Below are 16,654 nucleotides of genomic sequence, written 5' to 3' on the forward strand. Positions count from 1 at the left end.
CGGTGCCAGCAACACCAAGCCAAGGGTTGTGATCCTCTTACCGGTCACAAAAAAAAATGTCTTAAAAAAACTATTTTGAGGGGCCGGCCCGGTGGCGCACTAGAGAGTGCGCCGCTTGAGAGCGCAGCGGCGCTCCCGCCGAGGGTTCGGATCCCATGTGGAGACCGGTTCCCGCTCACTGGCTGAGTGCGGTGCGGGCGCAACACCGAGGGTTGCGATCCCGTTGCTGGTCCCCGGTACGGACGCGACACCGAGGGTTGCGATCCCGTTACCAGTCAGTAAAAAAGACAAAAAGGAAAAAAAAAAAAACCTATTTTGAAAGGTCAGAATTTTGATGGTTTGAATATAAGCATTTCACTTCTCCAACAAGTACCCATGAATAGTACGACATTGTGCTTTGCGTTTATGATTTGTCTAGAAATTTACCATAAAAACAGAATTTTATCAGTGGAACTGAAGATATAATTGGTTTTACTGAAGTCTTTCTTACCTAAACCTAGTAAAACAGATTTTAAACAAACAGTCTAATGAGTGGGTCTTAGTTTATTCAAAATATTTTATCCTTTATCTTGAACCTATGCTTCTATATCCTATTTGATTGGGATGGTAATTACGATAATTAAAATTCTGGGCATAATTTTTTTTAAAGAATACAAGACCAAACTAAGCTTTACTACTTACATAAGCTTCTCAGTGAGTTACCATTCTCCTTTTTCTTTTAAAATTTTACCACCTCTTCTGTGAAATATGCTAAGACTATTCTCCCAGCTCTCAAATCAGACAGAATCAAATCATACCCCCTACCCATGCTGCCTGGATCCCTAAAACACAAGTGTATTTCAGAAAGTTCACGGAACGATTCACATTATCTTTTAATTCCATATTTCCACAAATTTTGAAGTATCCTTGTATACCACAACAATACATATCACCTAATATTTTTATTAATCTAAGTGTACCCCAAAGAGTCAAGACTTAGTAATCCCAGGGTCCACTCTTGGGTTTAGCATATATTGTATGCATTTGTAATATGTTAAAAACTAGAAGACTCTTGGTACATATGTTGTGTGGATGGGGTACAGTGCTTTTGTTTAACTTCTTAAACTTCATATTTGACTTTTCACATTTTCTTTTTCATCTCACCTCGCAGGACGTTTCCCCCCCTAGACAATCTCTCCTATGTGTCAGGCCCTGTGTTATATACACATTTTCTGATTTGTAAGCCTACCTGACACTAAATCTTCCAACAATGAAGTCACAACACTGGTAATTAAAGATTCCTGACCAATGTCCTTTTTGCTGGGCTCCTGTATTAGTGTGAAATCACATGTTGCTGGTGAGCTTCTGATTAACATATACAACACATACACCTCCCACTAGGTTCCAAGCTATATGAAGGCAAGGACTGTGCCCCATATTTTTGCTGACCACCATATCCCCAGTGCTTGACATAAAGCAGGTGATCAATGAATGCTTGTTGACAGAAGAAAGGAAAGAAATTGCTTCAGAGAGCAGGAGCATTGGAAAGGGAAAGACAATCCTTCAGGAATACAAAACAAAAATTCACAAAAAGACTGCCATATGCCGTTCCTGCAAAGCCAAAACCAGTTCTCCTACCCCCAGTTCCCACTCTAGTAAGTCATACCCATACACAGAATTCTCCTCTAATTGAGGGATTGGGTATAATAAATCTGAAAACCAACAGGACCCGTTGCAAACCAGCCAAGTGGCAATCCTACCTGTAACCAACTCTATCCTTCCTACTCTACTAGAGATTGAACCTGACTCTCTAAGAATAGGAAGAAGGAAAAGGAAAAGCAATGGGGGCTTGGTAGTCTTCTCTGGGGTAGAAACTGGCTCCAGCTAGCAAAAGGATTGATTTTTAATCAAACAAAATATAACATACAAAATCACAATCTGAGTCAACTACACATAGCAACTGAGCACTACCCTGGGTCCTGGAGTCACAGGCTGCTCTTCTGAGCCTTGTATCCTCATATCCAACTGTCTTCTGGGCCATCTCCACCTAGATATATCTATCATAAGCACCTCAGACATGTCCAGACAACTTCCCTTTAAAACCTGTTCCTCTTTCTCGGCTCCCTGTTCAGTGAATGGCATCAACCACCCAAGCCAAAATCCTGGGACTCTTTCCTTGACTCCTTTCTCCCCTTCAACCTCATCCACATTCAACCTGTCATAAATCCCGTCTTTTCTACCCCCTAAAAATCTGCTGAATCAGCCACTCTGAAGAAGTATCACTAACCAAAGATGGAACAATTTCAGCATCCTTAAAAAAAATAATTACAACTAAAACACAAATTTCTAAATCCATGAGTTAATAATGTCACTGAAAAAATTAATTTGTTACCACTGAAGAATGCTAGGAAACCAACACATTATTTTATAAATTATTAAATAAAGGGAAGTATCAAGTATTTACCCTGCCTTTCCTAGATGAATTATTCCATATGAAAAATGTCTCTTTATGGAAGCATTCCAGCTAATTAATGAACAAGAAATACTAGAATTAGAATATTACTATGAAATAATAGATCCTAGATATTGATCATCAATAGCTGCTAACATTACAAAAAGAGAGAACAAGACAGCATATATCTGCTGATAGAAGAACTCAACACCCACATGAAATAGTCTTTACCAAAAATGTTGAATCTGAAGGCTTGAAGTTGATCAAGCCTCTAGAGCCATCTTCTAAAATAAATGAACTACAAAGTTCAGAGGAACATGTTCACCTATATCACAGTGATGCAATCAGTAAAATCTGGGCTGTAGTAAATACAATACAAACCATCCAATTCCTAAAATTAAATTAGAAGGAAAAATATGGAAAAGAAATCTATAGATTAAAAAAAAATCTTTTAGGGCCGGCCCGTGGCTCACTCGGGAGAGTGTGGTGTTGATAACACCGAGGCCCCGGGTTCAGATCCCAGAAAAGAAATCTATAGATTAAAAAAAAATCTTTTAGGGCTGGCCCGTGGCTCACTCGGGAGAGTGTGGTGTTGATAACACCGAGGCCCCGGGTTCAGATCCCATATAGGGATGGCCAGTTTGCTCAATGGCTGAGTGTGGTGCTGACAACACCAAATCAAGGGTTAAGATCCCCTTTCCGGTCATCTTTAAAAAAAAAAAAAAAAAAAAATCTTTTAGAGATACTTATGGAATATTAACAAATGAAATATGATACCTAAGGTTTGCTTCAAAATTACATAGAAGGGGAATTACATAGAAGTGGGTGGAAGTATGGGTGGAACAGGATTAGCCACTGGAAGATGGTTGTTGAAGCTGAGCACAACGGCTCATTACACTACTTTATACACTTCTATGATTGTTCTATAAAAACTAAAACAAACAAATCCTCCTGAATCCATCTGTTTCCATCTCCACTCTCCTTGTCTTGGCCCCCATTACCTCCCATCTGGCTTATTTCAATAGCTTCCTTATAGGTATGTCTTGCTAGCTCCTATTTTTTTCCTTCACACCATTCCGCCCAATCTGTTCTCCACCCGGCTGCTTTCTAAAACAAATAAAACAGTGACACTCCTGCTTTCACTGCCTTCAGAATAAAGCACCTTCCCAAGCTCACAAGGGCTTTACTGATTGAGCCTTTTGCCAAACTCTCCCTTTAATATTCCCAATGCTCTCAATAAATAGTGCTATTTGCAGTTTCCTTATTGTGCCTTTGCATGTACTGTTCTTACTGCCTGGCTAGTTTCCATGAATTATTTAATTCTCAGCTAATTCAGGCATTACATCCTTTAAAAAAATCTTCCCCAATTCTTCCTTGCCCTAAAGTTTCCAATCCCATGAATTCCCATGTTTCATCCCTTTGTGTGCCTGTCTGCCCGTGGCTATATGAGTATTCCAAGAATAAGGGACAAGGTCTGATTCACCTCTGGCACCTACCATAGAATCTAACACAAATGGGTACTTTATTCATGTCTGATGAATTTAAAAAAGAAACCCAAAATTCTACAGAAACAGCTAACTAAAATAAGAGGTAGCCTGAAATTACATGCTTTAGAGTCAGACAAACTTGGAATCAAATACCAACTACATAACATGCACTAATTTTGTAAACTTGGGGCAAGGCACCTCAATTCTCTGAGCTCTGTTTCTATATCTGTTAAATGGGAAGAGTTACTCCCCAGAGTTATTGATTAAATAAGAGTGAGTACATAGCTCAAAGCAACTAAAATTATCCTTAACAACATGTTTTGCTCACATTTCAGTGAGAGAATTTAGCGAACTCCAGGACCACCGGGTTTACCCTCACTACCCCTATGGCATCCTGTCTGACTCCAAAGGCTTTGGGCACCTTCTATCAACAGGGTCAACCTACCACTGCTTCCTTGCCCTCTTTTCTAGTACCTACTGCTTTTCTGTGTATATTCACTCACCTTCCTCTCCATTGAATGCTGAAATATTATCCATCCCAGAGCTTTGGAACTCAGATTTTTGGCAGCTTGACCTTTAAACATGTTGAGTAAAGGGAACAGAGATATCAGAGATTGGGATACATACTCCAGTACAAGGGAAAATAAACCTTCCATGCTGTTCCTGGACATCCTGGAACTAGAATTCAGCCCTCATTCTCTCACTCACAGGACTATCTTTATTTCTTTTACAGGAAGATAAAACAAAGGAGAGGTTAAGCAAACAAATTATAGGGTTAAATCTAGATTCAAATTTTGTATCCTGCAAATCGACTAGCTATGTGACTTTAGGTAAACTGCGTAAGTTTGGTCTTAATTTCCTCATCTGTAAAGCAAGTTGTTAGTATTACCTACCCCATAGAGTCTCTGTGAGAACTGAAAGAGATAATCTTATAAAAAAAATGTTCAATACAATGCCTGGCAGACAGTAAATTCTCAATAAACTTATAGTTAATATTACTTAGAATAAAATTTCTTTTCTTCTTATAAAATAATACACGTTCAGTAGGGGAAAAAAGCAGGAAACATAAAAATATAAAGAAGAAAAAAACAATTTTAATCCCACTATCTAGATAGAACTGCTAGTAACAGTTACATTTTGGTGTATTTCCTCCCGTCTTTTTTTTCTGTGTGTGTATATACCTATTATTTTTTTATAAAATTGGAATATATTGTGCATAGTTTTCTCTATGCACATTCTGAATTTTCATTCAGCATATTCGTCAATGTTATTAAATACTAAATTATTTTTAATATTATATAATCTTTAATACAATATATTGTACAATATATTACATATGTATTATATAATATCTTTAATAATTATTTGTAAAGATTATATTTAACAGCAGCAAAGTATTCTATTAATAAATGTTGCATAATTTAAACAATACTTTTTTGCTAGACATTTGAGTTACCTCAAATTTTTCAATATCTCAAAAACATTTATGACAGGCCGGCCCGGTGGCGCACTGGATAGTGCACCGCTTGGGAAGCGCGGCGGCGCTCCCGCCGGTTAACCTTGCTGATGACAGCAGCTGACTCAGGACACTAACCACTCTGTAGGGGAGTGGAGGACATATAATTCATAAGCAAGCTAGATAAAGAGCTGAAAACAAACAGAAAAACTCTTGCAAAACCTTTTGTGGGGGAGAATGTTGGAGAGATTATTTTAACTCTAACTGGACATTTCAAAGTGACCAATACCAAGCTGAAGGGAGATGTGCTTTTGACTCCAAATAACTTTTCCTTTCTGAATCTCAGGTTAGAGTGCTATTTTAAAATATCACCTAGAAGTACAGAATCTTCTTCCTGACCCATTCAGTAGTTCAGCCTTCCTCCAAACTTACTGTGGGGAAAGGGGATGCAGGTATGGTGGGCTTTGGAGTTAAACATGTTCAGGGTCCGTTGGTAAGAAACAGTAAGTTTCTTCAGCTCTCTGGGCCTCATTTCCCTTACAAAAAATTGGGATCAGGCCATTTTGGTAAAAAATGTATATAAAATACTTACCACATTACTAAATACCTATCATGGGCCCAGCAAACCTAGCAATAGTTACTATTTTCCTTGCTCCCAGGCATAGTGAGTCAGGTCCTCCATACGAATCTTTGTCCTCAGGCCCATTAGTGAGACAGAATGCTTGCTCAGATATCTGTGGGGCAGAATCTCTCAGAGTAGCCATCAAAGACCACACTCCTTTCTTTGCTCCAGAATTACAGACAAAAAATTCAGCATTCAGAACAGGTCAACATTGAGCAATTCCTATTCTGAGTCAAGATCTTGTCCCTGAGAAGCTCAAGCCAGTGGGAGAGACAATGAAATATATCTTAGAAGAGGGGCAAAATACAAGATGTGCTCAGAGAAGAGGTGCTTGTCTCAGCTGTGGCGGGAGCAGCTCACCACTGTGTTCTTGGTGCCTAATATACATTTGATTATTTGACAGATCAAAAGGAAAGTTTAGAAGGGCTTCCCAGACGAAGTGATAGCTGAGGTGTGCAGCTAAACTGCTCAGCTCATTGTATCTCAGAGCCTTTTGCTTTTTGATAAGGTTTCCAAATGAAAACCAGATGTCAAGTAAGAAAGGAAGCACTCTTCTCTTCTGCCCCTCACTCTCAGAGTCCACCTAGATTCCTGGAAGCTGATCTTCATTTGGGACAAAAGGCATGATTTATGTAGACCCTCCTAGAACTCATCATGGGCTCAGCTGTATGAGGACAAACCAGTGTGGAAAGCCTGGAAAACCAGGTCTAGCTAGGCTTGAGGAGAGATCATTGACTTGCAGGAAATTTTTTATTGAAATTTGTCCAAGCACCTCTTCTTGATAACACTGCTTGAACAGACATCTAAGCATCTTTGCAGAACTTAAATGGTGTTACAGCCAAAGGAAATAGTACCAGATATGTGGAAAGAGAAAGCTTACATCTGTACAATATGCAAAGTAACCTTACAGATACTCCTCTGTTCTAAGTTACTTAAACTGGGTTAGCAGATGAGCCAGTGGCAAATCACATTAATCTAAGAATCTGCCTGCCAAGAAATCATACCCTTAAAAACTATTCAATTTCAATTAAAATTCTTGTAATACGAAAAAGGTAAACTCCCCCAATGTCTTATCAGTGTCAACGCAAAATAGTAGTTTGGGGGATTTTTCTTAGCATTGTCCAATACACAATCATTATATAAACTGAAATATTTTGAGAGGTCATTTTTGGCATTTATTAAAACCACGGCCATCCTTTAAAATGCATGTAATATTTAACCCAGCAATTCCACTTCTAGCTATGTATCCTACAGAAATACTTGTGTGGGAGTGAGAAGACATTCAATGTAGTACTGTATATAGCAGCTAAATAAATTTTTAAAAGCTCAAAACAAATTTTGTAATAAATACAGGGTGGCTAATAAATCTATATAATACACATAGGTATTACAAAGAATGAAGTATCTTTTATGTATTGGCATGTAAAGAACTCCATAACGTATTGCTAATGAAAAAATAAAGATCAGTTTGGGCCAGCCCCGTGGCTCAGTCGGGAGAGTGCGGAAGCGCCGAGGCCGTGGGTTCGGATCCTATATAGGGATGGCCGGTGCGCTCACGGGCTGAGCGTGGTGCAGACCACATCGTGCCGAGGGTTACGATCCCCTTACTGGTCAAAAAAGAAAAAAAAAAAAAAAAAAAAAAGAAAGATCAGTTTGATCCTTTTTATGAAAACATAAGTATATGTAAAAGTATATAAAAGTTTGCAAGTGGACTTATGCACCTCTGGCCAAGATGGAGTAATGGGGACCAGATTTAGCTTCCTGACTGGGGCAACTACGGAACCAAAGTATATAAAACAACAATTTTCAGGTACTGAATTTCATGTTGCAAAGGATAGTGATTCCTAAGAGAGGAGAAACAAACATGGTAAGCCCTGCTAGTACCCCACCCAACGGCCTACAAAGTTTCCAGGCTGGAGCACAGGAAAGGAGAGCCCAAGTAAAGACCAATAGTCTCCCAGAGTGGAGGATTAGGAGCTGGTAGTTGAGGAAGTCAGGGTAACTGGAGTTCACAGGGCAGAGGGCTAAGAAGGGAGAGGGCTACCCAGAGACAGCAAGACCAAGATCTGCTGAGGAATGATCAGTGCATGTATAAGAGAAAATTACCCAAGGCAGGGGAAAGAACCACCCGAAAGGAGTAGAGAGAAAAATATCTGGGGCTCACACAAGGCCAAGAACAGTACTTGTTCCCACCAGCCAGAATGGAAAACTTTCAAGGTTAGAGAATTTATTTCCTGAAGATCTTGATTAGCATTCATATTATCTCCCAACACCTGGCCCTAGGGTATTCTCCTAAAAGCACTGATTGGTTTATCAGATTAGCTACTTGCCATATTCAATCCATAAATGATAGAATCTAAGACAGGTGGGGATGGTTGCTTTGTGGGATGAGAGATGGATAAAGTCAGCAGGAGCCAGAAAGGCAAGTCCAACGGGTTGAGAGAGTAGATCCTAAAAAAAAAAAAAATTTGCCTCAGGCTTATCTTGACATGAACAAAATCCACTGCTATAAGCAGAAATCCTCTTTGCAAATTAGCTTAGCACAAAAATGACTATAAAGATAACATCATCATAACCCTTCCTCAGTAAATTGGCCACCACATTGAAATTTTCACTTGCTTGGATGCCTTTCAAGCCTCTACAACTCTGCCCAGAACAGACCTTCCCATTCACCATGTCTTCTTTGCAACAGACACTCAAATGCATTAAGGCAATCCTTGTGAGCTTATTCCTAGAAAACAGCTCTTCACAATCTTACTTGCCCTTTTGATTCTAATGATGGAACTGTGGATTCAAAGTCTGGTATTGCCCTTTTAACGGTGTTTACTCAGTCCTGGTGAAATTCATTTTTCACACAAATACACTTTGAATGTCTCTGTTCAGATCCAGTTAACACAAAATTGGAGAGAGCTTAGATCCTTTATTATGTAACACTGAGAATTCTCAGATGAATGCAGAAAAAGAAAAGAAATTGCTAAACTTCCAGGCTAAGACATTATAAATTGCATAGAACGCAGTTTCATCATTATAATGCCCTTATTAAAAAGATAGATAGAGCAAAAAGGGGGGGGGGGCACTTTTTACCGTAAGGACTTCACTACAAGAGTCATGATGATTTGAAAACTAACACTCAGCAAAAAATGACCTGACAGACCTCTGAGAGGCAACCAAGGCAGGCATATATATATGAAGTTCTAAAATGGGAGCCAGGTATAGAACTGGAAGTGAAATTCCAGTCTAGTAAAGAGCCATATAGCACTTTTAAATTCCCAAATGTGTACATGGTAAATTCTATAGAGACTAGGCACAGGAAACTAGAAGAGGCTACTAAATCAGAACAACATATATTTATTTCAACTACTTCATAGTCCTAATTATCCCAACTTTCTAACTTTCTCCATTCCCTCACAAAGCACCTAACAAACACTTGTGAAACATAATAAAGGTTTTTTGCATTTTTTTTTCCAGAAGGATGCTAAACTCCGTAAGCAGGTGCTGAGCCACAAGTCTATTCCAAAGAGATGAACAATAGAAGAATGATTATAGGTCAACATTCATATGTTCTTGGAATTGAGAAAACTAAAAATAGCAGTAGATAGAATGTCTGGAGCCAGAAAATCTCTGCCACTTATTACCTGTGCAATCTTAGTTTCTTCACTTGTTACCAATTGTCCTAACTCAGAAGTGTTCTGTGGAACAAATTAGAATGTTTGTGAAAACATCTTATAAATATAAGTGCCATAAGTGCCACACAGTTATTATTGTTAGTAAAAATAACTGGGATTTTTTAAAAAGATAGTAAAGGAAAGGACAAACCTAAATGGGGAGGCAGGGAGAGGAAGATGGCAGCCTGGTCCCAAGTTACAACCCCAAGTAATCATGACCACAAGGGTATACTGCTTCGGTTTTTAGAATATTTCGGAATTAAAATTCATTCTTTTTTCTTTTGCCATAATATTGTTGACAGCTATTAAACAGAAATTTCCTCAGATATTAAAAAAAACTAGTCAAATACACAAAAAAATTAAACTAGAAAACTATTAGAAGAAAAAATAAAAGAATATACAGTATATTTTACTACTGGGGGTGAGGGGGTGTCTCTCTAAGCATAAAATGAAACACAGACATCCCTAAGGCAAATATGATCAGATTTGCATCTATATATGAAAGCCCAACTTCTGAAAGGCAAATACCCCCAAATATATTTACCATACTTATACACTCAACTATTAGTATTTATAAAACATAAAGAGTTCCTACAAATCAGTAAGAAAAAGATAAGCAAACTCCCCAATGGACAAAGAATATGATCAGGCAAAGATGTCCTAATATGATTAGTATGGATAATGATGAAAAGGTCGCTAATAAAAACTCAAAATAAAACAACCTTTAAAACGATTTTTCATCCATTAAATTGGGGGGAAAATACTGAGAATATTTCAGTGTTGAAGAAGATTTAAGGAAATGGGGATGCTCATACAATGCTAGTGGTTAATGTACAGCTTGAAAACAGTTTACAGTATCTATCAAAATTTAAGCGGCACACACCCTTTGACCCGAAGTTCCCCTTCTCTCCATTTTACAGAAATATTTGCAGATGTTCACAAAGATATATGTATAAGGATGATGTTCATCTGTTACAATTTTTAGAAGCCAGAGGAAACCTAAATACTCATCAATAGAAGAGTAGCCAAGACGATTAAGATAAGAAACCAGACTTTTAGACCTTGCCTGGACACTTTGAAAGACTCATTCTAGATTTTAGTAAGACTGTCAGTCAGTCAGTCATTCAGCCAGTTCCTCCTTCCCTATTGTTTGCTAACAACATTAACATCAAAGGAAATCATCTCAGCTTTGACAACTAGTTTTGAAGATTCCAAGTTAGCCTCTATCCTACATAAGATATGTCTTCCATACCTGCAATTGGTATATTCTGCCTGGTTTTGTTTTGTGACAAATATTCACATTTTCATTCTTGTCTTTTACATAGCCAGTTTTAGCAGCTGGAAGGCATTCCCATGCGTGGAAACACAATTAACTAGTGCTGGACTACCAAGGTGTTATTAGTAATAGCTAGGTATTATTCTTTTGCCACTACAGACAATGCTACAATAAAAAAAACTGTTTATTTGTATCTTTTCTAATGTTTGCCGAATCATTTTCATTGCAAAACGTCTTAGGGCTTTTTTCAAAAAGTTGGAGACTATAGAAAAGCTTTATGATTCTGGCTCCATAGAGTTTGTCAATTCCCTCAATGATCAGACACATCCAAACTGCTGTGGGTGTCTTACAGCCCACCAGTAGAGGGCAGCATCACCCCAGAATAACAGGGCCTCAGGATGCACACACCCAGTCTGGGGAGTGGAGAGGAAAGGGATGATCAGACTTGCATCTAATCCACAGAGCATACTAATAAGGGGTCCCAAGATTGGGAGGTATGGCAGACCATGGCTTCTGCAGGACAACTGGGATCATACACAACTAGCAACATCTAACACTCTGTGTCCTTGATTCCTTTACAGGCATTATGATGGGAAACCTTCCCTTCCCTTAAACAGGTGTGTATACTGCTATACTGGCCAAAGGGACCATGCCAAGCCTTTATCAACTTAGATCTTGCCTGCAATGGAAATGACTGGAGCCCTACCCCTGGGGAGACTAAAAGGAGGCACTAGGCTGTTGGCCTCATTTTGGCAGTTTCTGTTAAATGAAAAGGGCAAGCACACTTATCCATCACAGATGTGTAAATTCTCATTCCCTCTTTTTGGCTTCACTTTAAACTGAGCTGGCGGCAAGGCAGGGATACTGTAGGCAGCCATGAGGTGAAAGGTAAGCACGAATCCAGAGCAGGTAGGTTACAGGTTTAAGAAATAGGAAAGAACAGTGGAAATGTCTTGATTTATTTTAGATCAACCAAATGAGTAATCCTAAATTAATCTGAACTAAAATGTGAGCTACTCCCAATATTTTGGCTCTTGAGAGCATACAGAAATAGCACATCCTTACCTATCAAAAGGCTGGAAAGTACTGTTAATTTAACAGTTGTTCATCACTGTCTCTGATAATGCTAACTTCTCTCTGGAACATTTCTATGACCTATATATCACAGCCCATATTATGAAAATAATACAGCATCATTGAGAGTGGAAAAATAGGCTCTCTTACACCCTGATTCCAGGGTTAATGGGGGTAGGAGTGGGGGTGGAGGTAGTTATTTACCACCATTTGGAAGGGAGAGGAATTTAACAGCACCAAGATTTCAAATGTCTAAACCCTTTCACCTGGAAATTCCTCTTCTAGAATTTTGTGCTACAAAACTAATATCAAAAGCAAAGTATGGGGCCGGCCCGGTGGCGCACTGCTACAGTGCGCCGCTTGGGAGCGCAGTGGCGCTCCCGCCGGGGGTTCGGATCCCACATGCAGACCAGCCGCTCACTGGCCGAGCGAGGTGCGGGAGCAACACTGAGGGTTGCGATCCTGTTGCCGGTCCCGGTCTGGTGCGAGCGCGACACTGAGGGTTGCGATCCATTGCCGGTCACGAAAAAAGACAAAAAGGAAAAAAAAAAAAAAAAAAGCAAAGTATTATATGAAAACATTCACTACAGCTCCATTCATAACAGAGAACAAATAAAAACAACTCAAAGTCCTCTAACAACAGATGAATTAAACAAATCCTGGCATATTCATCTATGCAACCATTAAAAATAATAAGATGGATATATGATGGAAAAATCTGTAAGACAAATTAAGTGAAATAAAGCAAGCTACAAAATAAGTATAATTTTTATTTATTTATTTATTTATTGTCTTTTTTGTGACCGGCCACACCGCGCTCAGCCAGTGAGCGCACCGGCCATCCCTATATAGGATCCGAACCCACAGCAGGAGCGCTGCTGCGCTCCCAGCGCCGCACTCTCCCGAGTGCGCCATGGGGTTGGCCCAGTATAATTTTTATTTTTAAAAATACTGCATATTTTGAAAAGTCTGGAAGAACATACACACTGCTCAGGTTCAGATTTCGGCTCTGCCACTTACCACAAGTGTGACTCTACACATAATCCTCCAACTTCAGTTTCCTCATTCATAATAAAATTGGGGGAAAAAGTATCATCTTCAAAGAATTATTATGAAAACTCAATTATTTCATATACATGTATAAGAAACAATTGAATTGAATTAAATATATATATATATATATATATATATATATATATGTATATAAGGCAACATAGTATCTACCATATAGCAAATGCTTAGAAAACTCAGATGATGATGATAATTATTATTACTAATATCACCACCTCTGGATAGAATTAGGGAGGAGACTTTGATTTACCAAGTTTTATACTTCCATAGATAAAGAACTTTTCAGATCAAGCATGTAGTACTCTTATAATTAAAAGATATATCCCTGTACCCAAGAGAAATGAAAACATATGTCCACACAATGACTTACATTTGAATGTTCACAGCATTATTCATAATAGTCAAAAACTGAAAACAACCCAAATGCCCATCAACTAGTGAACAGATAGACAAAATGTGTCTATACAGTGGAACACTATTCAGCAATAAAAAAGGAATAGACTACTCATATTACTCATATACAAGTATGTTATGACACGGACAAGCCTCAGAACCATCATGCTAAGTGAAAGAAGACACATATTATATGATTCCATTTATATGACATGTCCAGAAAAAGCAAATCTACAGAGACAGTAGTAGATTAGGAATTGCCTGGATCTGAGGATAGGAATGAGAATTAACAGTAAAGGGGCACGAAGGTTCTTATTGGAATGATGAAAATGTTCTAAAACAGATTGGTAGCTGGAAAGCAGAAGTTCAGGGTCAGCGTGATCTTGTGGCGGCACGTGCACTTGTGTGTTTCTCAGGTAAAACATGGCTAACAGCTTACGGAGTAAGTGGAAAGGGAAGATGTGTGCTGAAAAGAAAAAAAAAAAGAATGCCCCCAAAGAACTCAGCAGACTTAAAAGTATTCTCAAAATATACAGTGATGTTTTAATGAAAGATGTTCAAGAAATAGGAACTGTGGTGGAACCCAAACATTGCCAAGAGAAAATGCAATGTGTGGTGAAAGACGAAGAAGATGACACAAAACTGAGACTGATATTTTAGACCAGCATGGAGAGTACCAGTATGGATGAACCAGAGGCCAAGAAAAAGGCTGAAGGCAAAATGAGAGAAAGGAAAAGGAAAAAGCAAAGCAAAAGCAGCAAAAGCAGCAAGAGCAGGGAAAGCAGTGAAGAGTCTGGTCTGGTAGACTTTTAAAAACTTGAAAAATGCCACATGGGACCAATGTTCGATTAGAATGTATACACTGATTTTAGCTCCCAACAAGTGAAAACTATTTGCTTTCGTATTTTAACTTGGCCTCTTTTCTTAAATTCAAACCTAACATTAGTTCTCAGTTTGTTCTGGGAACTTGAATAAAATATTTTCTTTGATGAATGAAAGCTATGCTGATATTTTAATTGGACACCGCCCAATATCCAGGTATTATCCAACTTCAGAATTCTGTCAAGCATTAATATGGTTATAATTGTTCTTACAACTTGGCAATTATAGTCAGTAAAGATAAATGATATTATACTGACAAATTTGAGTGAACTCAGATTTAAAGAAAGCTAATATGTAATCATTTTAAAAAATAAAACGTCAGTGGATCTTATAAAAAAATAAAATAAAACCGATCGGTAATGGTTATACAACCTGGTAAATTTACTAAACACTGAATTGTACAATCAGAGTGAATTATACAAGGGTACTTCGAAACTTCATGGAAAGATTGGTATATCTTTTAATTCTATTTTTCCATGAGCTTTTTGAAGTACCCTTGTATGATATGTAAAATATGGCACAAAAAAATTGTTAAAACAAGGTAAAAAAAAGATATATCCTTACAAGCCACACTTTATTTTATGCTCATACACGCTTTGTCCTTGCATTACCCTATTTGATCTTTGCAAGCATCATGTGAATTAGAGTAAGGACCACGCTCTTTGGAGAGAAAAGGAAAACAATGTTCAGACTAGCCCAGAGCTACTGCTAGTAAGTAAAGCAGCCAGAGCCCAACTCCAAAACACAACTAAATCAATAAACATGGCAGTAAAAATGTGCCAAGACTGCAAGATTCCAGGAGTAATCACCAGTGATCACACTGTAACTATATACTAACAGAAAGTGGCTTTTCCCCTCAAAGTATACTGCTATATTTAAAAATTCTTTTAACTTTTTGAATAAATGTGCACTTAAGATATTTGACATAGGGGCCGGCCCGGTGGCGCACTGTAGCAGTGCGCCGCTTGGGAAGCGCGGCGGCGCTCCTGCCCGAGGGTTCGGATCCCACATACAGACCAGTTCCCGCTCACTGGCTGAGCGAGGCGCAGGAGCAACACCGAGGGTTGCGATCCCGTGGCCGGTCCCGGTCCGGTACGGGCGCGACACTGAGGGTTGCGATCCGTTGCCGGTCACGAAAAAAGACAAAAAGGAAAAAAAAAAAAAGATATTTGACATAAAAGATGCTTTTTCTCCCGTATACAGTCTGGCTAAAAGTAAGATCATTATGGATATACACGAATTCCCAGAAGCAAGAAGAAATGTCCCTCTCAGTAGCTCCTAAAATGCTCATCACAGAGTGAGGATTAAATAAACGCTTCTTACTTCTATGAAAAATAATTGTAAACTTAAAAAAAGAAAGCTTAATTTGAACATCTTCTAAATGCATCCTGTATTTCATTTTGTACAGAAATACTGGAGAGCAATGACAAAAGATAAAATTCAAGCAACAAGCCATTTAGAAATTGGGGGGGCAGTTGGTAAGGGAGGGAAGATGGTTAATTTGGGACCAGCATTTTGCTAAAAAGTACAAAAGGCTACCTGCATCTGCAGTCTCCACAGGCCTCCCCCGTACCAGGCAAGCAACTAAGAAAACTACAAAAGGCTGGCATAAGTAACCAATATTTTCCCATAGCTTTCTCTAGTCTACATTGACTAGGTTTAGAGAACTGCAGCAGGAAAGAATTGGTTTTGTGTGTAAAATCTTGTGTCTTTCACACTACACTGGGTTAACAATGTGGTTGATTTTCCTTGCTACCATTTTCTAGATGGGAAAATAGGTTTAGACAAGCAAAACAGCAAAGTTTCCTACGCATTTTCTGTTGATCACTGCTGAAAAGATCAGGGCTCTTGAACTATTAACTGAAATACTTTGTGCCAAATCTTGACATGCAATTAAGATGACTTTATCTAATTACATTCTCTGAGAAGAAAGGCCTTAGAAATAACTGGTAAACTGGAAAAAACAATTTCAACAAATTACAAATCATGGACTGCTATAATATATTTGAGATTTCTGTCTCTACCCCTGATACTATATTTCTCAGGATCTGGGTACCTACAGAAGGTATAGGCTATCAGGAAAAAGTCAGAAGCCACAAACAAAGAGGGTTTTGGAGCTCTGGGTAGACCAAGAAAAGCACTAGATAACCTAAGAAAAAAGCAGGAAACTGAGCTCAACTCTGGCTTTGGCGGGGTGGGGGTGTGAACTTCTCATAGAGTTGTAGATACTGCATAAGCAGGGCACAATGTACAAGTTGGTTCAGTTTTTAAATGGTTTATGCATAGAGAAATGAACC

General features: G+C 38.6%; 1 protein-coding gene and 1 pseudogene across 1 annotated transcript in view; one reads left to right on the plus strand and one right to left on the minus strand.

Annotated features, from left to right (window-relative positions):
* The window catches only part of LOC103595279 (nuclear receptor subfamily 6 group A member 1-like), a gene marked incomplete at both ends in the record, with an annotated part of 201,517 nt that overhangs the window by 43,675 nt on the left and 141,188 nt on the right, over window positions 1-16,654 (minus strand). The window lies entirely within an intron of this gene.
* LOC103595278 lies at window positions 13,899-14,280 on the plus strand (annotated as a pseudogene).

The sequence above is a fragment of the Galeopterus variegatus genome, unplaced genomic scaffold (genome assembly GCF_000696425.1).
Source record: "Galeopterus variegatus unplaced genomic scaffold, G_variegatus-3.0.2 Scaffold1732, whole genome shotgun sequence".
Lineage (NCBI taxonomy): Eukaryota > Metazoa > Chordata > Mammalia > Dermoptera > Cynocephalidae > Galeopterus > Galeopterus variegatus.